The sequence below is a fragment of the Panthera pardus genome, unplaced genomic scaffold (genome assembly GCF_024362965.1).
Source record: "Panthera pardus isolate Hobbes unplaced genomic scaffold, ASM2436296v1 HiC_scaffold_17, whole genome shotgun sequence".
NCBI classification, from domain to species: domain Eukaryota; kingdom Metazoa; phylum Chordata; class Mammalia; order Carnivora; family Felidae; genus Panthera; species Panthera pardus.
In genome coordinates, this window is record NW_026526732.1 from 136,924,018 (window position 1) to 136,950,879 (window position 26,862).

At 36.7% G+C, this 26,862-nt stretch overlaps 1 protein-coding gene across 4 annotated transcripts in view; it reads left to right on the plus strand.

Moving 5' to 3' along the window:
• The window catches only part of SUPT3H (SPT3 homolog, SAGA and STAGA complex component), a 543,233-nt gene that overhangs the window by 60,033 nt on the left and 456,338 nt on the right, over positions 1 to 26,862 (plus strand). The window contains exon 2 of one of the 4 annotated variants that reach the window (XM_053904967.1): positions 1,263 to 1,345. The exons of the other annotated variants lie outside the window; for them this stretch is intronic. The gene's annotated coding sequence lies outside the window, so the exon portion shown is untranslated. The remainder of the gene's footprint in view (positions 1 to 1,262; positions 1,346 to 26,862) is intronic. 4 annotated transcript variants of the gene reach the window in all.

Sequence of the window (26,862 nt, forward strand, 5' to 3'; positions counted from 1 at the left end):
AAGAAAAAAAGGCGAGAACTTGCAGAAAATATGGGAAATATGCTCATATGACAGCTGAGGATGTGGCTAGGCTAAAGCAGGAAACTACTACCCACAATGCAATGTTACATATACTACCACTTAATAAAATTTATATCAAACATGCTACTGACAAAACCAAAGAAAAATAATACTCCAACTATACTAGTTTAATGTACTAAATATAGGGAAAAGTGAAACTAATCTCTTTGGAACCTTTGTACTTGGAGAATATAGTAAATGAACCTGTGGGACATCATATAATACATTGGAGCCCTCTGGTAACTTTGCCTTTGTGCTATGAGACTTGGTTGTAGGTGAAACCGTCTTTGAAGAGAACCTTTTGGGTATTAACTGAAAAAGGCACAAAAAGGTGCCTGCCTTCTTTTTCAATTGAGTTTTTGCAGTACTAAAAAGGGTTAAAGGATATAATGATCTAGTAGGAAAATAAGTTAATTATGAGATATTCATCATGATTATTTAAGCTTTTTATCCAGCCAGGTGTGTATTTCTTTACATTTTGTTTTAAGTTGTTTTTTTTTATTGCCAGGTCTGAATTGGGGCTTAAACTGGAGTTGAAGTGTCCACTGAGGCATATTTCTTTTCAAAGTAATTGTTTTCCTTGCTGTTTCTTTTTATTTTTGTTAACCTGCCTATAGCTTACCTGATCGATCCATATGCTTTACTGTCGGGAGGTTAGTTCAAAGCAAAAATGTAAACTGCTTTTATAATGTGGTTGAAAAAGATTGAGGATATATTTTTTAAAAGTGAGATTTCAGTATACTTAGGGTTTCTGTTTATAAATCTTAATCTTCTGTGCTCTTAGGTGTCAGACTTTAGCAATTTTAATGGATTTAGGACCTTAGTAATTTGGATGAATTTTGAGGTTTTATAAAGGAGGTTTCATGAGATTTGAATAAGGGAACATAATAGAGGTTTTGAATTGATAATGTATAGAAATTTTATCAGAGAGAGAATAGAAAAGACTATAAAGCTAATGTTACTTATGAAAGATCCTCTGTTGGTATTCCAGTGTATGAAATCGTTTCATACCTGGCATGGTATTTGTCATCTCATCATCTAAACATGAATATATTGTCTGTCTGTATCTCTAAGGATGATTTGCTTAATTGTTTGAAGTCTTTTCTCCTTTAGAGACTGCTTATCAATAACAGCTGTAGTGCTGTGGCTTTTCTCCATGGACGCATGGTGGTCTTTGGAACAACGTTCTTCAATTTTGACAGGTGAGACAGAGGCTCTCCAGTGCCACTGCTTTTGGATGAATCTAGCTGCGGTTGGAGAAAGTGCATCTTGCCAAAATATATGGGTGAGACCACACACAGCCTTTAAAATAGTTATTGTAGGCTTATTTTTAGGGATACATGTCTTGACAGTTCTTTTCTTTGCATGCCAATTTCATTGCTGTGTATAGATGTTTCATTGGTTTCAGTAAAGGCGATTGTAGATTTAGATCTATACTTTGTTAAGCCTTGCGTGTAATTTACACTGGAAAGTACTCTGAGTTCAACCATAATTAACAATATAGGAAATGTATTGAAAATGAATCACTTAGAACTCTGGTTTTTTTGTTTTTATAAATTTTGACAGTATTCCCATTGGAAATCTCAATTTCCCAGAAAGTTTAGTAGTCAAAAATTGCTCCAATTTGAATTTAAGATTAAATAAATTAGAAAAGGTGAAAATATTCATATACTCTATTATATTAATAGAAAAAATTTGTGGTTCTTGTTACTCAGAAGTACACATTTTTATAATATTGATATAATAAAGCATTGTTCAAAACGTGTTACACTTTAGTAAAAGCTTGAAAGCACTGAGACAGATTGCCAAACCAGTCAACTTCTAAATGCGTAGGCGTAATATGCAAACTATCCAGTCTTTATGGGATGATTAAAACTTGATTCATTTTAGTAAACTATATAAAATTGACTATAGATTTACAAAACAGGACATTTAGTCTTCTGAAACTGGCTTTTTCAGTAAGAGCACTCTTTAACCTTTTATAAAATGTTGTTGCTTTTTATAAAATGATATATTTGGGTAATTACTCATAATTCTTATTAGTAGTGATAAAATTGACAGTTCTTGAGTCCTGGCAGTATAATTAGTCATAAGACTTTTGACTTGATGATCACTGAATGTTGATTAGGTGTATTTAAAAGTTGTAACCAGCTAAGATAAGATCACAGTTTCATTCTAGATATTTTCATAGGGAAAACAGAATCTACCAAGATAATTGGAAACTCAGTTTCCTGTCCCTATTATCGTGATACCCTTTCGTTGCTGCATGGTTCTGGCAGGGAGGTACCAGGGAAATTGTGGTCTGCAGCTTCTCCAGAGAACAGATTTATAGAACAAAGCACATAGGATACACAGAAAGATTGTTTAAAGAAAAATTTGGCCCTTGCTTCTCAGGAATTGGTCATGGATGTGGATCCTGATTGGATGCTAGATTTTAAAAGAGCTTTATAAGCCTTTTGCAGGATACTTGAGGAAACTTGAAAATGGCCTGAATATTGATACACTCTGGAATATTTATCAAGGGTGATAATATTATTACACATACATAGGAAAATATCCTTATTCTTAAAGGAGGTGCATGATGAATTAGTTTCAGGAAGTCAGATACAAGAAAATAACGTGAAACAAACATGGCAGAACGTTGACAATTAATGAATCCAGGCAAGGAGTATATAGGCATTCGTTTTACTATTTATCAACTTAAATAGTGAGTTCTGAAAGGTGAAGCATTTTGTGGAAAAGGTGTATGGGGATTGGTTTCATGCTGAAATCAAAGAGAGATCTGAGGAAATTTTATTTGTTTGTATAGTCAGTTTTAAAAAATAAATCAGTATAAATAGCCTGGGCTATACAAACAATTTTAGATTTTAGTTCATAGTTTTTTTTTTATACTTAAATGCTGTTCATCAACACAATTTTCACAAATTTATACATAGAAAAGATAAATTGGAAATGGCATTCTAAAAGTACCAACTTTTGAAATTTTACATTTGTATTACAGTACTGCAAGTCTAGACTAATAAGCCAGAGATTCTTAGAGGATTAAAACAGGCACCGTTATTACCGTGTCATTTGTTTATTCTTAAGTGGATGCTTCTAAAATATACAAAAGTACTTTAAAAATACAGTCATGTTAAAAACATATTACTGAATTGTGCTACTGCTTTTAACTTTATTAAGTTATCCCTGTCAAAAAGTATTTTAATGAGCAGAAGCCTGTTATCTCTATATGCAAATTATCAATCCTGAATCTGTGTTATACTAGTTAACATCCATCAGGGGTCTATCCATTTGTTCTGTAGAGGGCCAGATAGAATGTAGTTTTGGCTTTGTAGGCCATAGGGTTTCTGTCTACTGCTTAACTGTGCCATTGTAGTCTGAAAGCAGACAATAAGTAAGTTAGACAGTACGTAAATGAATGTCCATGGCTGTGTTCCAGTAAAACTTTGTATACATAAACAGGCAGCTGGCCTGCCACAGTTTGTTAACTCCTGCCACCTATACTGTAGATACAGAAATTTGTTGCCAGTGGATAGCCTCTTTTGTAGAACAGGCAAGAAGAGTTTGAAATAAGGATCAAACTTTTAGTTTACTTATTGCAATGAATTCTTAAAGTATTTGCAAAATCTGTCTTTGTTTTTTGTTTTTAGTTTCTTATGTTAAAGATTACATGTATGGGTCTTCTGAATCGTGTTGAATCGAACGGTGCGTTTTCATCTTGATCATGTAATTATTATGTATTGTAAATAGTTTTATAAGGTACCCTGAGATCCTTTTAGGGATAAGGTTGGAATCCAAATAAATCTTCATTATAGACTACCCCCACAGTATCATAAATCTCAATATTTAATTTACCTAGTTAATTTTTACTAATAAGAAAGATGTGAAGAAATTTGATTAGTGATTGTGATGAGCTGTTTTCCCTCTTTTCCATTTATATTTGAGTTTAAATCTGAGTAGAATAAGGAATTAATTATTTTTGGTACTAATCTCCAGAAATTCATTGCATCCATCATTGGACATAAATATCCAAAGTAAATTAGGTTTCTGAGGATTCATCTACATTAGCTATGCTGAGTGTTACTTAGTGGCTGCTGCTGCTGGTTGTAACTGAACAGGAAAAGTACCAGTTTTTAAAATTGGTAAGGAGCATAGGAACCCATATTGCGATCTGAATTTGAGACCTGTAGTGTATTAATATTTTAGGTTTTAAATAATTGCACAATATGTAAATGAGATCGCTTTAAGCAAAAGTTTATATTATTGAACACCTTATTTTATCCATGAGCATTTTAAGCAATTCCAGTTATTGCACACATAGCTAAAGATCAGACAGTTGAAAAATTATTATTATGTAAATCTCATGTATTTTCATCACAAAGTAGCAGTCTTCTACTTTTATTTCTCCCTTATAAGCTCTGGTCATTGTCTGCCCTCATTTATGATAAAGTTTTAACATGGTTGTTTTTATACTTCTCCCCTTTCTCCAATACTTAATTACAAAAGAGACACATAAATCATTGTAGGTAATAAGAATAGTCTGTCTGCAAGTGAAACATAAAAATACTGATATACGGACACTCAAAAAGCATCATTCAGGGTCATTAATGTGAGTTCACACTGTTCTGTCTCCCTTAATAGATTTTATTTTATTGTTTGAATGTTCATTTATTTATTTTGAGAGAGAGAGCAGGGGAAGGGCAGAGAGAGAGAGAGAGAGAGGGGGAGAGAGAGAGAGAGAGAGAGGGAGAGAGAGAATCCCAAGCAGGCTCTGTGATGTCAGCACAGAGCCCAGTGCTGGGCTTGATCTCATGAAGCATGAGATCACGACCTGAGCTGAAATCAAGAGTCGGGCATTTAACGGACTGAGCCACCCAGGCGCCCCTACCTTAGTAGACTTTAAAAGGTATCACTGTGGGGGCACCTGGGTGGCTCAGTTGGTTAAGCGTCTGACTCTTTACTTTGGCTCAGGTCACAATCTCATAGTTGTTGAGTTTGAGCCCCACATCGGGCTTTGTGCTGACAGCATGGAGCCTGCTTGAGATTTTCTCCCCCTTTCTCTCTCTCTACTCTTCCCCTGCTGGCTGGCTCTCTCTCTCTCTCTCTCTCTTTCTCTTTCTTTTTCTCTTTCTCTTTCTCTTTCTCTTTCTCTTTCTCTTTCTCTTTCTCTTTCTCTTTCTCTTCTCTCTCTTTCAATAAATAAATAAATAAACTTAAAAAATTAAATGGTATCACTGTGTTACAACAATTTATTAAACTAGTAGACAGGAGGAACATTTTATTAAGCATACTTTGTTTAAAAAATAAAGAAATACTTAATATTTATGTAGGGAATATTTTCATCTAAAAGAGAGTTTTGGCATTTAAAATGATAATATTCACTTATTAGGAAAATTAACTTTTGAAGAATAAAACCTGACCTAAAAATGATATGGTTAAATACAGACTTAATTATTATGTTTTGCTCTTTGTACTATTTTAAATCTCTAGCACTTTTGTCTTTTAGCTATCCTTTAAAAAAAATGAGTCCTGAAGATTGCATGTTTTTGATATAATTGACAGATTATTCAGTGTAATTGATACGTGTGGCAGCATTCCTATGTAGTCATTTTCTGCATGAAATCTTCATAAAGTTTAATATTGAAAAATGTCAAAAGAGCTATTTAAAAAAATTAATAGGCTTTTTCTTTAGAGCAGTTTCAATTTCACAGGAAAATTTCACAGCACAGAGTTTCCATACATCCCCTTTCCTCCTCCAAAGCCCTGTTTCCCCTATCATTAATGTCTTGCATTGGTACCCTGTTTGTTACAATTGGTGAACTGATATTGATTGGTACGTATTTGTTAAGTAAAGTCAGTAGTTTACGTTAGAGGTCATTTTTTTTTTTTTTTTTAGGTTTATTCATTTATTTTGAGAGAGAGAGAGCGAGCACGAGCACGAGCAGGAAGGGGCAGAGAGAGAGGGAGAGAGAAAAAGTCCTAAGCAGCCTCTGCACTACCAGCTTGGAGCCTGACACAGGGGCCCTACGTAGGACTCGAACTCAGGAACCATGCGGTCAAGACCTGAGCAGAAATCAAAGGTTGGCTGCTTAACTGACTGAGCCATCCAGGAACCCCTAGAGGTCATTTTTTTTTTTTTTTAAAGTTATTTATTTGAGAGAGTGAGAGAGAGAGTACGAGCAGGGTAGGTAGGGGCAGAGACCGAGAGAGAGGCAGTGCAGAACCCAATGCGGGGCTTAAACTCACAAACTGTGAGATCATGACCTGAGCCAAACCAAGAGTCGGAAGCTAACCAACTAAGCCACCCAGGCCCAACTAGAGGTCATTCTTTATGTTGTGTAGTTACAGGTTTTATCAAATATATGATTTTATGCATATCATCCATATTATAGTATCCTACAGAATAGTTTCCCTAAAAATCCTTGTGGCATTTTGATTATATACACATAACATAAAATTTAGCATCTTAACCAGTTTAGATGTTGATCTTTTTATTGTCTTGATAGTATTGTCTTTTTCAGCATGTCATATAGTTGGAATCATACAGAATGTAGTCTTTTCAGACAGGATTCTTTCACTTAACAATATTCATTTCAGGTTCCATGTCTTTTTTGTAGCCTGATAGCTAATTTCTTTTTTGTGGTTTCATCACTAATTACTTTTTACTTTTTTACTGAATAATATTTCATTGTATGAATGTACAATGGTTTGTTTATTCATTCAACTATTGAAGGACATCTTGGTTGCTTCCACTTTCTGTCAATCCTGAATGAAGCTGCTATGAATGCAAGTACAGGTTTTTGTGTAGACATAAGTTTTCAACTCATTTGGGTAAATACTTAGGAAGATGGTTATGGCTTAAGGCTATGTCTGACTTGGTAAGAGATTGGCAAACTGTTGTCCAAAGTGGCGGTATCATTTAGGATGCATGCCAGTAATGAATGAGAGCTCCTGTCGCTCCACATTGTCGTCAGCATTTGCTGTTCTCACTCTTTTGGCTTTTAGCCATTCTAACAGATATGTAATGATACCTCCTCATTGTTTTAATATTGCAGTACCTCAACCATAAATGATGATCAGTGTCTTTTCATGTGCTTATTGGCATCGATATATCTTCTTTGGGTGGTGTCCAGATATTTGCCCTGTTTTTACTTTATTATTGTTTATTCAGTTAAGAAGTCTTTATACTTGTATTTGTTGGTGGACACTTGAGGTGTTAGATTAATTTCTCTTACATTTAGAAAGTTAGTTATTTCCAGGGGTGCCTGGGTGGCTCAGTTGGTGAAGTGTCCGACTTCAGCTCAGGTCATGATCTCGCAGTTCATGAGTTTGAGCCCCGCGTTGGGCTCTGTACTGACAGCTCAGAGCCTGGAGCCTGCTTCGGATTCTGTGTCTCCCTCTCTCTCTGCCCCTACCCTGCTCTGTGCGCGCATTCTCTCTCTGTCTCTTTCAAAAATGATAAACATTAAAAATTTTTTAAATAAAAAAAAAAAAAAAAGGTAACTTACTCCAGCAGTGGTTCATGCCGTTGACAAAGATCAGTTGCCTGTATTTGTGTGGGTCTGTTTCTGGACTCCCTGTTCTGTTCCATTGATTTAGAGGTCTGCTCTTTTGCTAGTACCACACTGGCTGGATTAGTATAGCTTTATTATGTTATAGTAATAGGATATCAGTTTGTTGGTGGTATTCATAAAATAACTTGTTGGGATTTTCACTGGGATTGCATTGAATGGTTACATCCATTTGGAGAAAACTGACATCTTAACAGTGTTTTCTTCCTGTCAGTGAGAACCTTTATCTAGATCTTCTGGTCTTCTTTCATCTTATTCATAGAGTTTTCTAGTGTACCTCATATGGATCTTCTGTGTATTTTGTTAGATTAATAGCCAAATATTCATTTTTATGCCAATATAATGTCTCAGGTTTCAAATTCCAATGCTTGATTGCTGGTGTTTAGGAAAGTAATTGGTTTTCATATATTGATCTTATATTCTAAGGCCTTGCTGCTAATTAGCAATTATTTCCAGGAGCATTTTGTTGATTCTTTATGATTTTCTGTATAGACATTCATGTCATCTGTGAGCAAGGACAGTTTTATTTCTTTCTTTCCAATCTTTATACCTGTTATTTTCTTTCCTTGGCTTATTGCATCAGCTGTAACTTCCAGTATGGTGTGGAATAGGGATGGTGAAAGAGAATATCCTTGCCTTGTTACTGATTTTACTAGGAAAGCATCTAGTTACCATTAGGTAACCATTTTACTAGGAAAGCATCTAGTTACCATTAGGTAGGACGTTAGCTGTAGGTTTTTTGCCAGTGTTCTTTACCAAGTTGAGGAGGCTCCCCTCTGTTTCTAGTCTGATGAGAATTTTTACCATGAGTGGTGTTGAATTGTGTCAGTGTTTTTTCCGTATACATTGAAAGGAGCATATGGTCTTTTTTCTTTAGCCTGTTGATGGGTTGGATAATACCAGTTGATTTTCAAATGTTGAGTGAATCTTTAATACCTAGAATAAATCCTATTTCATCATGGTGTGTAATTCTTTTTTATACATTATTGGATTTGATTTGATTTTATACATTATTGGATTTGATTTGTGGCAGATTTTTTGCATCTGTGTTCATGGAAGATACTATTTTGTATTTTTCCTTACTTGTACTGTCTTTGTCTGATTTTGGTATTAGACTTATGCTAACCTCATAGAATGAGTTAGGAAGGGTTCTCTCTGGATTAGATTGTTGAGAATTGTTGAGAATTGTGGAGAATTTCTTCCTTAAACATTTGCTAGAATTCACCGGTGAAGCCATCTTGACCTGGTGCTTTCTGTTTCGGAGGGTTCATAATTATTTATTCAATTCTGAAAATAGGTATAGACTAAATCAGATTATCTACTTCTCCTTATGTAAGTTTTGGTAGCTTGTGTCTTTCAAGGAATTCGTCCATTTATCTGTGTTTCCAAATTTGGGACATGGAGTTGTTCATGGTAGTCCTTTGTTATTCTTTTAAATGTCCTTGGGATAAGTAGTAATGTCCCCTCTTTCACTCATGTAATTTGTATCTTCTTTTTTTTTTTTTTTTTTAATCTGGCTAGAGGTTTATAAGTTTATATTTTTCAAAGAACTAGCTTTTGGTTTCATCACTCCTATTAATTTCCCATTTTCAATTGCTTTAATTTTGGTTTGAAAGTTTATTTTCTCCTGCCTACTTTGAGTTTAATTTGTCCTTTATCTATTTTCCTATAGTGGAAACTTAGATTATTGATTTTAGATCTTTCTTCATTTCTGATATATGTATGCATACAGTGCTATCAGTCTCTCTCTAAACACTTTTTCTGTATCCACAAATTTTGATGGGTTTTATTTTCATTTAGTTTGAAATATTTTTAAACTTCTCGAGACTTTTTTTGACCCATTATTTATTGATTTAGTTGGATTAATATATACCATAATTGTTGCTATTGTCCATCATGGCCCTTGTTCTTTGTTTCTTTTTTGAGGAGGGGTTTTCCACTCTTTAATTTTTTTCCTGGTGTTAATTGATCATTTTGTATCATTGTATTTTCTTTCCTCCCTTAACATGTTAAACTTTTTTTTTCCTTTTTTTAAAAACTTTTTTTAGTGGTTACTCTACAGTTTAGAATATACACTTAGAATATCCACTTAGTGCTGGATTAAAACTAATCCAACTCCAATGTGAAATAACACTATATGACTTAATAGGTACTGCCAAGTATCCTATAAAAGAGTGCCCTCCTTTACAAACCATTGGTAATGCCTTGGTGTCATTCATTTCACTTAGCTATAAGTTATAATCATTGAGTATATGGTTGCTGGTATTATTTTGAACAGGCTGTTACTTGTTAGATCAATTAATAATAGATAAAATAAAAATTTAACTTTATTTATTCCTTGTCTGATAATTGACCCTTTTTCAAGAGACAAACACACATCTGTGTTTCTGACATCTCTTTTCTTACTCTTCGAAGAATTTCTTTTAACATTTTTTACAAGGCAGTACTTGTAATGAATTCCCTTGTGTGTGTGTGTGTGTGTGTGTGAGAGAGAGAGAGAGAGAGAGAGAGAGAGAGAGACAGGGAGAGAGAGGGAGAGAGAGAATTTTATTTCTCCACTTTTGAAGAATCATTTTACTGGACCTAGAATTCTAAGTTGTTTTATTTTTCTTTCAACACTTAAAATATTTTATATTATATCTCTTTTCTTGCTTGCATAGTTTCTGATGAGAAGTCCAATGTGATTCTTACTTTGACCTGTAGATACGGTTTTTGTTTTTTATGTGTGTGTGTGTGTGTTTATTTTTCTGGCTGCTTTCAAGACTTTTTATTTGTTTTTCTACACTTTGAATATGATATGCTTAGGTGTCAATATTTTGGTATTTATCTTTCTTGGTTTTCTGTGCACTTCCTGAATCTGTGGTTTGGTGCCTGTTCCTAATTTTGGAAAATTCCCAAACATTTTTACTTTAAACATTTCTTTTTTTAAAGTTTACTTATTTATTTTGAGAGAGAGATAGAGCATGAGTAGGGGAGGGGCAGAGAGAGATGGAGAGAGAGTCCCAAGCAGATTCTGCATTGTCAGCACAGAGCCTGATATGGGGCTTGAACTTATGAACTGTGAGATCACGACCCAAGTCAAAACCAAGAGTCGGATGCCTGGGTGAGCCACCTAGATGCCCCTCAAATATTTATTTCCTTTTCCTCTTTCTTCTCCTTTTGATCTTAACTATTACATATATGTTACTTTTTGGGTAATTTTCTCACAGTTCTTGAAAATTCTTTTTAAATTTTTCTTTTCACCTTTCAGTTTTGGAATTTTATTGACATATCTTCAGGCTCTGTGATTCTTTCCTATACCATGTTCAGTCTACTGATGAGCCCATTCCCCCTTTTTTTTTTTTTTAGAGTGGCTTGATTTTTTTTTTTTTTTTTAGCTTTTTTTCTTTGTAAAAAATTTTTTTTATTTAAAAATTTTTTTTTAATGTTTATTGATTTTTGAGACAGAGAGAGACAGAGCATGAATGGGGGAGGGTCAGAGAGAGAGGGAGACACAGAATCTGAAGCAGGGTCCAGGCTCCGAGCTGTCAGCACAGAGCCCGACGTGGGGCTCGAACTCACGGACTGTGAGATCGTGACCAGAGCCAAAGTCTGATGCTCAACCGACTGAGCCACCCAGGCGCCCCTTCTTTATTTTTTTCTTAGTATTTTCATCTCTTTGCTTATACTACCCATGTTCTCACTTGATGTCCACTCGTTCCATTAGAGCCCTTATGCTAGTCATAGTTATTGTAAATTTTAGTCTGATTTTGAAATTGCTGCCATATCTGAGTTTAGTTCTGATTCTTACTGTATCTCTTCAAATTGATGTTTTGCCTAATTAGCATGTCTTGTAATTTTTTGTTGAAAGTCAGATGTAATATATCTGGTAAAAGAAATAGGTAGGCCTTCAGTGTGAAGTTTTTATGTTTATCTGGCTAGTAGTTACCTATGTACTGTTCCTGTGGCCATAGTGTCAGGGACAAAAATTTCTCTAGTATCCCTGTTTTTGTTTCTCTCTTTGTCATTGGGTTTCCTTTGAGACTCCTTCTTCAGTAGATTCTGAGGCTTGTAGGTCTTTCAGCTCTACTCCTAGGGAAGAAGCTGATTGATGTGGTAGTAGGTGTGGGAGAAGGGGAAGTGGAATATAATCCTATGATTAGTTTTTAGTCTTTTAGTGAGCCTGTGACTTTCATAAGTGCTTCTCTTATTCTCCTCTCCCCTCACCTTACAGTGGGTTGAATCAGAAGACCAGAGGTGCAGGGCATGAATATTTTTGTTTCCTCACGTGCAAGGCTAGATGAAGCTGGAGTTGTATATTTCCCTTCTCTCATTCCAAAGACTAGTGGGTGCTGGAGTTGAGTGTTTTCCTTTCTGTAGGGCAGTCAGTCTTTGATGTAATGCAAGTTGGTTAGATTTTGGTAAATTGTTCCTTGAAGGGCTTTTGTTCAGCAGAACCCTGGAGCTTTTTCAAAATGCTTACTTTCCCCTTTCCCTGCTGAAGGGGAGTTTTCCTTGATATTTACCGTGAGAACATGGTGTGTTTCTGGAAGGTAAAACACAGCAGTGTGTAGGGCCTCTCACTGAGACTGGGCTACCTTAAGTTTCTATCTCTCTTGCTAGTCCATGCTTAACCTTTAGAAATTAACGAATACCTACCCTTTAAGTGTTCCTACCTGGTTCCAGTTGTGGGTTCTGCTTCTGGTAAACTGTAACTCTTTGCATTCCTTTTTCTGTCTCCACCAGTGTTTACCACACTGGTTTGCCCTGTGACCTCGATTCTCTGATGATTTAAGAAGAGTGGGTTGATTTTCAGTTTGTTTAGCTTTTTTCTTATCTTGAGGGAAGGGAGTGACACCTTCCAACCTGTTTACATGTCAGATTGGAAACTAGAAGTCAGAACCTATTTTTACAACAATTTTATATATAGCATTATCTTAAAATACGGAATTTTTCATTTGTTCATTCTATCAGCATTTACTAAATGCTGATTATGTATTAAGCTCTGTGTTAGTGCTGAGATTATAGAGTTAAATAAGGCATAGTTCATAAATCAAATGAATTTATATTGAAGGAGCTATTTGAAGTACACAAGTCAATGAATATAGTATTGTGTGTTGAATACTACAGTGCGTAAACTTGAAATGCATGTAACTTGAACATGATACTAGGTATTGGTGGTAAAGTAATTTCAGTCAGATGGAGGGATTCAGTGAAAGTCACTCAGAATTGGTGAAAATGAGCTGAACTGGAAGGACTGTTACGAGTTGACTCAACACCTACAGGCAGGAAGGGCAAGAGGAGGGAAATACAGTGAAGGAATGTTAAGGACCAAGACCACATGGGACAGCATGAAGCATTTTGTGAATTGCACTCAATTTTAAGATATAATTAAAGACGCCAGATCAAAATTTGGGTGAAAAAATGGCTAGAGAAGCATCTGGAAAGGTAGAGGTTGTTCATCAGGAAGGCCCTTATTTGTTAAGCTATTTAAATTGATTGAACCTTATGTTCAAAACTAAGGGGAATCATTATTGGGTGTTTTGAGGGGAAGGAAGTGACATGATGTAGCTGTAGAATGATCTGATAGCAGTGTGGAGGATATATTATTAGATGGAACCAGGAGGATTTTGTAGTTGAAAGAGAGCCTGCATGAATTAAAAAGATAGAAGGAAAGCAAACTCGCCAAACCATGGATGGAAGTTGATAGTTTATGTGGCATGTAGTTCTTTCTGTTCATAAACAAAGTAATAGACGGAGTGGCCATTTTGTAGAGCATTGTTAGAACAGACTTATCTAACTGAATTTAGGTGAATGCATTTGTGAAAAGGTTTTTGTTACTTAATAAATTGAAAACATGACAGATCACATATATTTTCTCTCATAGCACTAAATCATGAAGTGCAGTAAATAATGCGTGGAGACAATAAATATTGCGGTTATATTGGAGCTGGTATGAAAAGACCATGATATTTTGTTTTTTTTCCAAAAGGTTATTTATAAATGCAGGTGGTGACATAAAGTGAATTATGTTCCAGTAATGTGGAAGCTGTTGGTTCTTATTTATAGCTAAAAGCTGGTATTTCTTACTTTAAATAATGGAGGTAGCCTTGAATCTTAGTTTGGAAATATCTGTGAACTGTGATTAGCCACATTATTTTCCAGGCTTTATACTGGAAGCAAGATAAATATTGCTTGCATAATTCGTGGATTTTTCCTTGAAAAGCAAGCAAACAAACAAGCAAACACTAAAACCTGAAGAAGCCTATTCACTAGTGATTTCTGTTGGAAATGTGTTCAGAGTCAGAAGAAGATCAGACCATGCATTTAATCTTAATGGAAGCAACGCTGCCTTTGCCCTCAGTTGGGTTTCTTTAATCAGTTCTTTCTTAGAATAAAAATTTCAGCTTGGGGGTGCCTGGGTGGCTCAGTTTGTTAAGCATCTGACTCTTGATTTCAGCTCAGGTCATGATCTCATGGTTCCTGGGATCCAACACCACATCAGGCTCTGCACTGAAAGTGTGGAGCCTGCTTGGGATTTCTCTCTTCCTCTCTCTCTCTCTCTCTCTCTCTCTCTCTCTCTCTGCCCCTCCCCTGCTTGTGCTTTCTTTCCCTGTCTCTCAAAAGTGAATGAATAAGTTAAAAATTTTTTTTGAGCTCATTGACTTCCTTTGCTGTTTGTGTTCTTTTAGCGCTCAAGTGTATTTTAATGGCAAGTATATTAGTGACTGGTGACGATTTTGTACCATTGGTTGCATTTCAAAAAAAAAAAGTGGGGGGATAGTGGCCTGGGTGGCTCAGTCGGTTGAGCATCCAACTTTGGCTCAGGTCATGATCTCATGGTTTGTGAGTTCAGGCCCCGAGTTGGGCTCTGTGCTGACAGCTCAGAGCCTGGAGCCTGCTTCAGAGTCTGTGTCTCCCTCTCTTTCTGCCCCTCCCCCACTCATGGTCTGTCTTGCTCTGTCTCAAAAATAAATAAACGTTAAAAAAATTTTGTTAAAAAAAAAGGAAGAAGGGAAACTGGGTGTAGTGACATTGTTTGTTCACTAAGATCTTTCTGACATTCTTACCCATTAAAGTGATTTTGTTAGTAGACTTGACAATTGAAAAAAACATCTTGGAAGGTTTTCTATTGGTGTTTTTCTGATTTTAGTTTGAATGTTGTTTTTTTTATTTTCTCACCTGTTTTTTCACTCCTGACTTCTTCGTCCTTGGCCTTTCTTGTTAGGAACATTGTTTTTTGGTTTTTTTTTTTAACTTTTTGAGGTTTGTTGGTATAGCTTTGAAATCGCTTCTGCTAATAGTCTCTGGTTTCAGGAAAATGATACTAGCCTTTTAGAGCAATGGAATACTGGCGATAGCAAGTGGTGTCATTAATGCCAAACATAATGATAAAATTGTGGAAAAATTAAATGTAAGTTTAGTTTTTTTGGATTTAATTACATTGAAATGTGTCTCTTAGCATAATTATTGACTATTGTAGTAATTTATCTTTCCTTTAAATTATTTAAAATAAATAAAATTCCTCACTATGCTAAATTGTTTTTCAGAATTAGAGCTCTTTAATTTGGATGGGTGGGTAGAGAGAAGTTACTTTTATCTGTAACATTTTCCTGTAGAAAGCAGTATTAAATGTCTTTTAATTTATTCTAAGTGGAATGTAATTATTAGATGTTGGTATTTTGTACATTTAAATGGATAAAAGTATATATTATTTTTCCATTTACAAAGCATCCAATTCATGCTAGTGACTCTAGTCTGTCATTGATCCTGACCTGTGGCGTATGGGCGGTCAGTTGCCTTGTAGCAGGAGATTTGAGCAACCTTTCTACAATAAATAATGAAATACACTTGAATAAAGGGCATTTAAAATACAGAGTTAAAGAAAATTGTCTATGTTTTAGGTTTCTTTTTAGTTCTGTTAAAACAAAGTACAGGCATATTTTGGGAGATATTGTGGTTTCAGTTCCATACCACTGCAAAAAAGGTGAATATCACAATAAAGTGAGTCAAATGAATACCCTGGTTTCCCAGTCCTTATGAAAGTTGTCTTTTCATTATACTGTAGTCTATTAAGTGTGCAGTAACATTATGTCTAAAAAAATGTACATACCTTATTAAAAAAATACTTTATTGCTAAAAAATGCTGACCATCATTGAGTTGTAATCATAGAACACACATCACCATGACAAATATAATAATGATGAGAAAGTCCGAAACATTGTGAGAATTACCAAAATGTGACACAACACAGAAGCACATAATGAGCAAATGCTACTGTAAAAACGGAGCCAATAGACTTGCTCACCACAGAGTTGCACAGACCTTCAGTTTGTAAAAAACACAGTGCAAAGTGCAATAAAGTGGAGCAAAATGAAATGAGGTGTGCCTGTAGAGTTTGGTTGAATAAACTTTCATCAGCTTCCTACTAGATGCCAGATAATCAGTAATAGAGAGATGGGTACACCCAATTGATTCTTGCTGTCAAGCACAGGAGAATTTAAAAAGCAGGCAGTCTTGAAAACATAATACAGAATCTACCTCTGAACAGGGTTCTGAGCGAGACCTTATTGAGAGAAGCCACTTCTGCTAGGTGATGTGAGGTGAACTAAGGGTTTGCTAGGGAGGGACCAGAACTAGTGCAAAAGCCACTTCAGCAGAGCTTAAGGAACCATCTCCTCACCCTCTCTCAGCAAAACAAAACAAACCACTTTATGAATGAAACAAAAACTCAAAATAAGAAGAAAAACATAAAGGGAAGAACAACAGACAAAATGAATTCACTGGTATGTTTTAATGGGCTGAAATTATCCAAAGCTAGACTGGGAAAGAGCATGAATTCTAAGATGAGGAGAGTCCGGAGTTTCAGTTATTCTTGCCCTGTGATCCTAGATAAGTCACTCAAGTGTCTCAAGCCTATTTCCTTCTCCTGGTAGGTGCTGTTGGTGCCATACCCAGATCCTTTTACCTGGATGGGGTATTTGCCTGTCCCTCACCTGTAGACCTGGTGACTGACAGCTCTCAGCAGTAAACACCTCCACAGATTTATTCGGAGCTGTCTTAACCAGAGATGCCTGAGACATGTTCCCCACTTGCCCAGGGGGTGGGGGGTGACCTGTAGCCAGTGACTGACTTCTGTGAGGAATGGGCATGGTCATGTCTTAAGACAGGACAACTCCCTGGTGCCATTTTTATTATTAATTTTTTTAAGGGTTTTTTTTTTATTTTTTTTTATTTTGAGAGAGAGAGAGAAAGAGAGCAAGCAGGTTGGGTCAGAGAGAGAGGGGAGAGAGAGAATCTTAAGTAGGCTGCACACTGTCAGTGCAGAGCCTGATGGTCGTGGGCTCGAACCCACGAACCGCGAGATCATGACCTGAGCTGAAATCAGGAGTCGGACACTTAACCGCCACCCTCCATGGTGCCGTTTAGACTCCAGAGTTCGTGGTGGGATCAGGATGAGGTTAGACTTCAGCTGCACCTGTGGCTTCATTGCCTTACCCGCTTCCTTGAACTTTTTATGTAGAAGTACACCCTCAGTCACTTCCAAAGAATTGTCATCTTAGCCTTTGCTTCTCAGACACTCCACCTAAGACATGTCCTCCCTCATTTAAAATTGTCAAATACACATAAGATTTGCAATTTTGACTTTTAAAGTGTACAATTCACTGGCATTAAGTGCATTCGCAGTGTTGTGCCATTATCCAGTCACTATATAACACTATCTAGTTCTGTAACTTTTTCATCATCCCAAAGGGTAACCCCATATTCATTAAGCAGTTGCTTCCTATCACTCCTCACTGTGCCACCCTCTTACCCCTGACAAACCTCCCCCCTGCCACCGCCAGCCATGGGCAGTACCTAGGAGTGGAATTCCTAGGTCATATTGTAATTACGGTTTTAACTCACTGGGGAACCGCCATTTGTTTTCTATAGAGGCTGCATCATTTTACATTCCCACCAGCAATATACAAAGGATCCAATTTCTTGACATCTCATCAACACTTTTTTTTTATAGTGGCTGTGGACACTCATCTTTAAAATTGAGCTAACACTCATCCTAAGGTTATTGTGAGTATCAAATGACTTAGTGCATAAAATATTTGGCATGTTGCAAAGCACCATACAGATGCTTTTACTTTTTGTGTCCTGATACCCAGTTTGAACGGAAATGGGTTGTAAACAGTAGGTCTGTTCTTTTCTAAAACTTGCATGGAAAGAATCATAAAACTCATTTTGAAAGAGAGAGAGCGAGCGAGCACGGGAGGGGCAGAGGGAGAGAATCCCTCACAGGCTCCACGCTATAAGCACAGAGGCTAGCGTGAGGCTCAGACTTTCGAACCGTGAGATCACGACCTGTGCCAAAATCTGGAGTAGGATGCTTAACCGACTGAGCCACACAGGCACCCCAAAACTCAATTGTTATAGACCATGGGGAAGCTAATTTAGGTGTATAGAATTAAGCTTTTAGTTATCTCTTTTTACAGTTAATAGATGTTATTTATGCAATTTCGGTGCAAGAAAAATTAGGGATCTTTTATTTCAGTGCCTATTTATTAGCAAAAGAGCCACTTTCACCAAGACTTGTCACTGTTTTCCTTTGTTGTAAATCTTATTTGTATGCTGACTTAGAAAAATGGGAAATGTTGGGTGATATAAAAAACCTAAAACTACTTATAAATTTTTTCCCGGAGATAACAATTTTAAACTACTTTTTTTGTCTTTTTTGTACATATTTGAGATATATATGTTTGTATATATGTACATGACTTTATTTAATATTATTAGTTAACATGATTTGTGTTTCTAACTATATTAACAATCTCTGTAAAGTCAGTTTTAGTGACTGTATAGTGTTTCTCATTGCAGGTATTCCAGCATTTTCATATGGATGAACTTCTACTTCTCTGTTTTTGGGGTATGTGTGTATGTTTAAAGTCCTTTTTTTGGAATCTTCGATTATTGTAATACTTCTTTTGTTTCACAGGTTAACTGTTTTAGAGCCTGTTACCGCTTTTGTTTTTAAATAGTCATCAGTTTAATATCATTGCTTCACGTATTTCTATAAAACATTTTTATTTATTTGGATGCTTTCTAAACTTTGTCCTTGGGTGATTTTTGTGGCTTTCTGCCAGGGATAATCAAAAGCCACAAGATTAAAGCGACCCATGTTTTTGAAGCCTCAGTTTTAATCTCTGCTAGATCTTTATAATATATAATTACAAACATGGATATATTGTGGACATTAAGGTAAAGTTAACAAATTTAAAGCTAAAACTGGAAATACCAAGAAATTTGATAAATTCTAGTACCTTGGTGCAGAGGTGTGATATGGTTTAGTTTGCAATATGTGATATTTTCAAATTTTACCATTCTCTATAAAATAATGATTATGTTGGTAATACTTTTCTCATTTGAGCTGACTTGGTAGGCGCATATGTTTTATAGCGTATTGTTATGGACGTTTGAGTTATTTGTCATTAAGTGTTAGATAACATTTTAATAAATATTCTTTACATATGTTGGACACATCTTGCAAGACTCCTTTCTGATTTTTGTAGGTGATTTTCTGATATATTAAAGGTGGATTAAGGCATAGATGTCTGGGAATTAATTGAAACATCTCCACTTTCCTTGATTCCCTATTTTTTCGTATTGAAATAAGTTAAAAATTAAAAATTATTTTTTCTTGATTATATACTTATACACGTTATTGAATGTAGGAAATGAAATTTCTCAATGACATTATCATTCTTCCAATCAGATTTGCAATTCTTTTCTTTTATTCCTTTATTTTAGTTGATTCTTGTGAGTTCTTTGGTTCCCTATATACTTTCTTTCTTTCTTTTTTTTTTTTAAATCAGACAAAAAAAATCACATTTATTTCAGTAGTTCAAAGTGCAAATACAGCAAGTCAGCTCACAATGTTTCAAGATACAGTTTTAGGTGTACTGAAAACTTAATCTACAAAAATGAAAGGTAAAAATTGGGAAATAAAGCTCAATTTTTTAAAAAATTCAAGTAACCCGAAAACCTTTAGATTAAAATATTCCACTTAAAATAATTCAGAAAGGCCTTCATTTATGGATACCAGTAGTACTTTGCAATCCAAAAGGACTTCTCAAAGAAAGAGAATCACCTCAAACTGGTCAGCTTAGGACAAGAGTGGAGGTTCTTGGTGCTGGCTCTTTTTGGTTCGGCAGCCTCACTCAACACTGTCATTTGATGTGGTTCAACCCGTGATGCTTTGATGTTTAGGCAAATTCTAAAAGATGCTTAAGGTTCAATATGAGACCAACACCCTGCTAAGAGTTTTTGAAATGGCCACTATATATTTAAAAGGTTTTAAAGACCAATTTCAACTTCAGGAATATGGTGTTACTGGGGGAAAGACACGGATTAATACTTCTCCATTACGTCAAACCTTTCCGTAAGGTTAGCAACGTGGCCTTTGAAACTTCCTGGTGAAAATCGTACCTCAATATCTATTTACTTATTTCTACACACACAGAACTTTTATGTAGAGTAGAAAAAGTTCCCACTAGGAAGATAGTTAAAGGTTGTTAATGTCCTTTGTATCCGTTGTTCATTTCTGCTCCGCAGAAGCAATGTTAGCTCCTCGCTTCAATTCAGGAAAAGCGTGCCTTCAGGAAGCTTTAGAAGAGATTTATTCAGTCATTTTTGCAGCCTTCTTCACCTTTTCATTGTAGGCAATAAAATGAGAGTCTGTTCCACAAATTCTATCCCACCATGTAAATGTTGAAGCATAACTTCCAATGAAGTTCATGTGGTGGAATTCATGATGCTGAGAACCGGCAATGAAAGGGATCAGATTTAAAGGGTTGAGAGGAATGTCACAACCACTCTAGACATCAATAGTGTCTATCAAACGAATGGTCACCCATGCCCAAAGAAGAATGTCCCTATATCCTTTCTTTCTTTTCTGTTTCTCTGTCATGACTTAGACCCTAACCGTCACTACCCCTTGACTCATGAATTATGACCTGGCTTCTCTGCCTCCAAATTTGTCCATTCTAGTTCTTTGTTACTTTGATTTTTTTCCTGCTATGTTAATCTTTCTGAGTCTCTTACGTACTTATATTCCTGCTCTTAAGTTAAATGCTTATTTTAGGTAAAGTATACTAGATAGTGTTTCCCAGACTTGCTCCTTGCCTCCTGTCTTCTGTGTTTTGCTTCTTTTCATTCCTTTGGGTCAACTGTGTCCTTGTTTCCACTTTCTGAAGTCCTGGTCATCCTTCAAGGTGTCTCAAGTCGTTCCTTTTCATAAAACTTTTTTGTGAACTTCAGAGAGGGAACATCATAAGGCTGTAGTAGAGTTTGTCAAAACTGCGTTCCAGGCCTGGTTCTGGAGATGATCAACTCTGTGACCCAAGCTATGCAACCTTTGTTAGTTTTTTGCTTCTTCATTTGTAAAGTGGGCATGATGATCCTTTTATGGATATTGTAAACATTTAAATTAAATAATTTCTGTAAGTACCTAATACTAGGAGCTGGTGAACAATTTATGTTGAATCGTTCACTCAGTAAATACAGTTAGGTGTATACTCCGTCCTGGGTTTTCTCTAGGTGATGAGCTGTGTACGGAAGGAGATACTGAAGTTTAAAAATTTTACATACTGTTAGTAATTTTGGGGGTGGAGGCAGTATGAAAATGGAAGGAAGTATGAGTATCTTTTATGTTTTTAATAAGAAGAACAAAACTCCCTCTGCTTGAGTGTCAGGAGGACCTACTCGTAGGTGTAATACTGTGACTTCAGAGACTATACGCAAAATATTTATGAACACGTCTTTAGGTCTGTTGGACCCACAGCAGCTTTAGGACGGTGTAACATGGGTGTAAAACTCAGAGTCTTGATCTTTGATACAGGGTTGAGAGGACACCCTCCCTGCCCCGACTTTTGTAAGAATCAGATTAGGTAATATGTATACATCACTGGCAAGTGCCATCTTCTATGGCCAGTCTCCACAATGACACTGTTACTTTCGATTAGGAAATGAGGAAATGGAAGCACACAAAGGCTGGGTGGCTTGTGCACAGTCTTGCAGTTAATCGTAACGGCAGCAAAGGCTGTTGCCACTGCCACCTATCTGTCTCACCAACCTCTATGACTTTTTGGCATCTGGTCTCACCAGAGCGTGGCTGTGTTGTGTTCAGTGCATACCTTGTTGCGCACAGGGACAGGCAAGGGGAGAGAAGCACGGTGGATTTTCCTTGGCTGTCATGCTTGCTGGGAAGTTGTATATCAGTGATACCTGTTGATGGTCTGGAGAACCTGGAAAAATGTCACAGGTCTCGTATTGCTATCAGATTGCCAAAAGGCTGTGTGAACTGATGATCTCATTGCAGTGCAGGTTAACTTCTAAGAGAATAAGTACAGTTTTTGAGAAATCTTTATTCTGTTTGGCGACGCCACTGGTACAAGAGGAAGGATGTGTTATCCTTTAATTTTGAGGAACATAGTTTAAATTTTTCTCCTGTGACTTAATGGCTGTGACTTTGGATACACCATATAACCCTGAGAAGCTATCCTGAATCATTGGAAGTGATGATAATATATCTTGGAAGATTATTGTCAGGCTAAAGCGAGATGAGTTTAATTCCCTTTCTCATAATGCTTGGCTCAAAGTACATGTGACATTCATGCATTATCTCACTTAATTGTCAGCTGTGGTGGTTCTGTTTTAATCTCTATTTTGCAGATGCAGAACCAGTTCAGAGAAAGGTTACTTGAATCGACCAACCTCACACAGCTAAGTAGTAGCTCTAAGTTTTAACCCATGTCTGTCTGCCCCTCATTGCTACCTAGAATTCTGTGTTGTCATGTCTTAGGTGGGGTGTAGACTAGAAAACAGTTGTTATATCTCTGTTGGATTTTATCTTCTCAAGGCCAGCCTTCTCACTTTCTCGACTTTGCTTATAGTGTAATAGTTGACTCAGACTTCGTGGGTTTGAAACTTGGCTTCACCGTTTGTTTACTGTGTGACTGGTGGCGAAGTGCTTCACTTTCTTGGCCTTCAGATTCCTCATTTGCAAAACAGAAGTAGTGAGGCATCCACTTCAACGGGATTTTAAGATGCACTACTGTGGGATGCTGGAGGGTACAGAGAAAGCCCTCAGTTGGTGTTTGCTGCTGTCTTTGTATGGTATGAGAAACAGTAGTGTGGAAAGAGTGTGGTGTTGGATAGACCTGGCATGTGGTCTGACTCTTTGTACCTTTTAGCTTTGAGTGAGACTTTTTTGAGCAACTTAACTTTTTTGAAGCGTAAGTCTTTTTCCTTCTCTTTAAAAAGAGATCATAAGGCCTACCTTACAGGTTCTTTGTTGATGTTTAAAGGACAGCGTATTTAAAACAGTACACAGAAAAGCAAATACAAAATAAAGGTTAGCTTTCCTCTCCCCTCCTACTCCCCATTCCTGCCTTTTACTTGAAATCTTTGCTGCCCTCTTTTATTTCAAGAGATGCATTTGGTCCTGTGACAGTGCAGTTCAGAACGACCACAGTGGTGCAAATGTACATCCAGTCTGTGCCTGATAGACGGTCCCACTCTTGCTTCTTCCGAGGTAGTTACAGGTCTTACTTAGTAGCTCAGTAGTTGTCTTCCTTTTGCCCACAAATGAAAGCAAGAGCCTTCTTACTTCCTAAATAATTTGTAAGTTTAGATTGAATTTGCCCAAAGGAAGGCAGCTGTATTTTAATATTTTCATAAGAAATTATAGCTGTTAAAAATAATTCATACTTTAGTCTTCTCTGTACTGGTGTTAACAGCCAACTGATACGATTTTTCCCTAAAATCTTTCATTCAGCAAATATATTTAGTAAATATCTCATCCTTATCTACGAGATGTACCACACACGACATACTGCACATATTACTGATGATTGATTGTTTTATTTACCTGTTTTTCAGGAACCGAGGAGAAGATTTATGCCTAAGTGTTTTCTAAAGAGTTTGTTAAGTATATCTGACTTCTCAATAAATTATAGTTCTGATGATATCTTTTAAATATAATACCGCTAATAATTACATAGTGTTCATAGTTAACTTTCTTAAAATTTACACGATAGTTGTGAGAGCAAAATAGTATCTATTTTATGAGATCCTTAAGGCTCACCAAGACACCAGGATTAAGTGACTTCAAGTCCCATTGTGTATGTAATTCCAAGATCCAGGACTGGATCTGAGACTTTGGTTGATATTTTCATGAAAACTGCATTATTTATTTATACCCTTCCTTGTTACAAAAAAGAACTTAACATAGCTTTTAAAAGTGGAAACACTGTTACCAGTGGAAATACTGTCAGGGTATAATAGATTAAGAATGAGTAATAAAAGGAGGCAAATGGAATATAAAGTTAGGAAAACAGGATGGTGTTCAGGAGTCCGTTTTTTTTTTTTAATTTTTAAATGTTTTTATTTATTTTTGAGATAGAGTGCGAGTGGAGGAGGGGTAGTGAGAGGGTGACACAGAATCTGAAGCAGGCTCCAGGCTCTGAGCTGTCAGCACAGAGCCCGATGCGGGCCTCAAACCTGCCGTGAGATCATGACCTGAGCCGAGGTCGGACGCTTAACCGACTGAGCCACCCAGGCACCCCAGAGTCAGGTTTTTTTTAATGTTTATTTTGAGAGAGAGAGAGAGTGCGTGCGTGAGCGAGGGAGGGGCAGAGAGATTGGGAGAGAGAGAGAATCCCAAGCAGGCTCCACACTGTCAGCGCAGAGCCTGGCGCAGGGTTCCATCTCACAAACTGAGTTAATTACCCGAGCCCAAATCAAGTCGAGGCTTAACCCCCGGAGCCCCCCAGGTGCTCCCAGGAGTCAGGTTTGTATGTGAAATGCACTGTTGGGTTTGCTACTCTCATTGAAACTTGGATGCAAAGTTGGGTTTTCAGTTTCTAAATCCATACCCCCTCCCCCAAAGAATCAATGTACCTGAGAACCTTTCACATAGGACTAGGAAACTGAGCACAAAGAAATGTGCCTAAGGCATTCATTGAGGCATTGCTTATAATGTCAAAATTAAAAAGCAATCCAAATATCAAAGAGGGGAATGGATAAGTAGAAACAAATACATAGAATAGTTGCTATTGGACAGTGAAAATGAAGGAAGTCAGTGTGTATCAGTATGAATGGGTACATTGTGAAAACAAAGTTGAGCTCAAAACAAACTGTACAACAGTGGCATTACTAATGCAGATTTTTAAAAACAAAACCATACTAATTTATCGTGCATAAGAATAGTATTCCAGAACACGAATGAGAAGGATACGCACCAAGTATGGAATAGTGGTTATTTCTGCGAAGGGAAAGAGAGAGCATGAGGGAAGTCAGTGCAAAAGGGATTTCAACTGTATCAAATAATGTATTTGACAAAAGAAGGGATGGTGACTTTACATTACATTCTCAGTAATGTACTAGCTTTGAAGTAATCTGTAAGTAAACCTACACGAGTAGGCTTAACCAAAAGCAAGTAGCAATATGTCATTAAAGTTTAATAACATTTTCGTTTTTACAGTTCTCTTCTGTATAATAAATGATTCTAGATTTTTATTTATAATAGTAATTAAAAAGATTCCCTTTAAAATTTATGTAAGTAAAACAAGGGTTGGTATTTGAAGAAAATGTTAATTAAATAAATGGGAGTGTGATAGCATGCTGATATGTAATACTGTTGAAGATGGACTATGTAAAGGAAAGTTAGGAAGCACCAAGTGTTAAGATTCAGTTTCCTATAGGGTTGAAGGAAGTGTGTGAGTCATTCTTTGTTGATGATGCTAAGACCAAAAAATCCCCCCCTGTAGATTTTCTAGAAATAGAGTAGTTTTTCCTGGGTACCCTATGTGTCACCTGTATCACGTATACAGGGTACACTCACAGGATTGTGTCTCCTCCTGTGCTTTGGTATTGACTGACATCGTCACAGCAAAGTGCAGTTCAGTGGAAGGGGGGAATGGTAGGTGGAAAGATGGATTGAAGCACAGAGGATAGACACAAAGTTGTGCTGTCTCTACTGATTTGTCTTTATCAAGGCATGGATCTTTTTTTTTTTTTTTTTTTAACGTTTATTTATTTTTGAGACAGAGAGAGACAGAGCATGAACGGGGGAGGGGCAGAGAGAGAGGGAGACACAGAATCGGAAGCAGGCTCCAGGCTCTGAGCCATCAGCCCAGAGCCCGACGCGGGGCTCGAATTCACAGACCGCAAGATCGTGACCTGAGCTGAAGTCGGACGCCCAACCGACTGAGCCACCCAGGCGCCCCATATCAAGGCATGGATCTTAAGAGCACCTTAGAGTATCCCATAGCTTGATTATTGGAAGGAATCTATGGATTTAGCAACAGTACTCAGAGAATATTGAATGTAGACTTTAACATGTTTTGTCAAGTGCATATCCTACTGTGTCTCTACTATATGCACTTATTTCTGTGGGTAATAAAGCACAAGCGCATTTTAAAGCACTGCTGAATGCATAGTGGTTTTTGTCCTCTATATTCTTCATTAGTGCAGCATAGTCATTATATTTGAATGTGTGATTTTTTTTAACGTAAAGACAATATTCTGACTGAAAGTGGACCCCAGCATTATTGAACTGACAAATTATACATGTTTAAGTCTTTTCGTAAAAAATGCTGTCACTGTCAGCTCTCAGTAGTAATTCCTGAAAGAGACATAGATTTCAGTTCTTCTCGGTTGCCAGGGAAGGAGTGACTTACGCTTTGAGGTTGAATTGGAGTAGAGTTGACATCATATTGTGAAAGTTTGGGAATCTGGAAGTGAAATGTACCAGATCGGGGAGATGAGCTCAGACATTACCTGATGGCAGCCTTGGGATTCTCTTTAGAAGATTATATTAGGTAAATTTTGGTAGGAAATGGGTACCTCCAGCCCCATAATATTGTATAATAAAAACATAACCAGAGTCCTTTTAACCTGGAAACTTTTTAAAGCAGATGTCACCACGTATTATTAGCTATTCTAAGCCATAAAGATGTTACAATTTTAGGAAAGCAGTGTGCAGCATATGTAACTGAATAATGTATTATTTTAGTACACAAAAGTAACCGTTGACATTAAAAAAAAATTTTTTTTAACGTTTATTTATTTTTGAGACAGAGAGAGACATAGCGTGAACGGGGGAGGGGCAGAGAGAGAGGGAGACACAGAATCGGAAGCAGGCTCCAGGCTCTGAGCCATCAGCCCAGAGCCCGACGCGGGGCTTGAACTCACGGACCGCGA